We start from the raw sequence: 1967 nt of genomic DNA on the forward strand, positions 1-1967 counted from the left end.
ATGTGTTGCATAAGGATGCAGTAGATGATAGAGGTACAGTATATACATATACATATGAGATGAATAATGTAGGGTATGTAAACATTATATTGGGTAGCATTGTTTAAGAGTGGCTAGTGATTATATTTTACGTCCTTTTCCCATTAATTCCCATTATTGAAGTGACTGGAGTTGAGTCAGTGTGTTGGCAGCAGCCACTCAATGTTAGTGGTTGCTGTTTAACAGTCTGATTGTTACAACACAGAGGCGGATGCAAGATGCAAGCAACGATGGTTTTAATGAATGTAGTTCACAGCAGCAACATGACAGACAGACTGTACTCAGAAGGAATCCGACCCAGGAACTCGGGCGCATCTTCCGATCATAACGTGCTGAGAAAACCAGGGGAGTGTGTCCAGATGAGTAGGAAGGAGCACAGCAGATAATCCACACAAGAGAAGAGCACGGACACACGACACAACCTCAGAGAAGAAACAACGATCTGACAACAAGAAACACTGGTAACAGAACATATAAAGGGAAGATAAGTGGTTCCAGCTGGCGCAGACAATCAGGCCGAGATTGGGAAACCACGCCCACACAAACACTGGAGAGAGAGAGAGAGAGAGAGAGAGAGAGAGACGGAGGCAGTGGATTCATGAACCGTGACAATACCCCCCTAGGAACGCCTCTTGGCGTTCCCAGGCGAATTACCTGTCGATTGAAATCATCGATAAGGGAGTGATCCAGAATGTCCCTAGCAGGTACCCAACTTCTCTCCTCCGGGCCGTAACCCTCCCAGTCCACCAGGTACTGGAATCCGCGTCCCCTCCTTCTAGAGTCCAAAATACGATTGACAGAAAAGGTGGTCTCCCCATCAACAGAGTCGTGGCGGCGGGGGAACCGGGACCGGCGGGTTAATGCGTGCCTGAAACACAGGTTTATTTTAGACACATGAAAGGTAGGATGAATTCTCCTATACGCCGGAGGAAGCTGAGCCGGACCGCCACCGGACTAATGATCCTGGTGACTCTGAACGGGCCGATAAATTTGGGGGCAAGCTTGTTCGAAACGGATCGGAGTGGAATGTTCTTAGTAGAAAGCCACACTCTTTGGCCAACGACGTATACCGGAGGCTTCGACCGGTGGCGATCGGCCCTTAGCCTTAGTGCGCGCCCCCACCCGGAGAAGAGTCTCACGGGCTCTGCTCCATGCGTGGCGGCACCTCTGGATGAAAGCGTGAGCGGAGGGAACAGTGACCTCGGACTCCGTACTGGGAAAGATAGGTGGCTGGTAACCTAAACTACACTCAAACGGAGAGAGACCCGTGGCTGCCACTGGCAACGAATTGTGAGCGTACTCAACCATAGAGAGTTGTTGACTCCAGGAAGAGGGATTCTTAGAAACCAAACATCGCAACACTCTCTCCAAATCTTGGTTGGCCCTCTCCGTTTGACCGTTGCTCTGGGGATGAAACCCTGAAGACAGGCTGACACTCGCTCCCAGTAACCTACAAAACTCTTGCCAAAACTTGGACACAAATTGGGGCCCCGGTCAGAAACTACGTCCATCGGCAGGCCATGTAAGCGAAAGACGTGATCCACGACAGTTACCGCTGTCTCCTTGGCAGATGGTAATTTAGGCAAGGGAATAAAATGAGCCGCCTTCGAGAACCGGTCCACCACGGTCAAAACAACCGTCTTGCCCTGGGAGGGCGGGAGGCGGTAACAAAATCTAGCGCGATGTGGGACCAGGGTCTCGAAGGGACCGACAGCGGTTGGAGTAACCCATCTGGGGGTCGATTAGAAGTCTTCCCAGTGGCACAAACCGAGCAGGCCAAGACAAAACTGTGAATGTCACGAGCCATCAATGGCCACCAAAGCGTTGCTTAACCAAAAAGCTAGTGCGGCTGACTCCTGGATGACACGCTACGTTGGAGCAGTGCCCCCACCGAATAACATCGGACCGACACCCCTCCGGCACAAACA

General features: G+C 51.3%; 1 long non-coding RNA gene across 1 annotated transcript; it reads right to left on the reverse strand.

Moving 5' to 3' along the window:
* Positions 1-262: 262 nt before the first annotated feature.
* On the reverse strand, positions 263-1508 carry LOC135539070 (uncharacterized). Its single transcript, XR_010455547.1, has 2 exons — positions 694-1508; positions 263-586 (listed from the first exon to the last, which is right to left on the reverse strand). It is a non-coding gene; the product is annotated as an uncharacterized LOC135539070 (long non-coding RNA).
* Between the last annotated feature and the right edge of the window lie 459 nt (positions 1509-1967).

Source organism: Oncorhynchus masou, unplaced genomic scaffold (assembly GCF_036934945.1).
Source record: "Oncorhynchus masou masou isolate Uvic2021 unplaced genomic scaffold, UVic_Omas_1.1 unplaced_scaffold_2725, whole genome shotgun sequence".
Taxonomy (NCBI): Eukaryota; Metazoa; Chordata; class Actinopteri; order Salmoniformes; family Salmonidae; genus Oncorhynchus; species Oncorhynchus masou.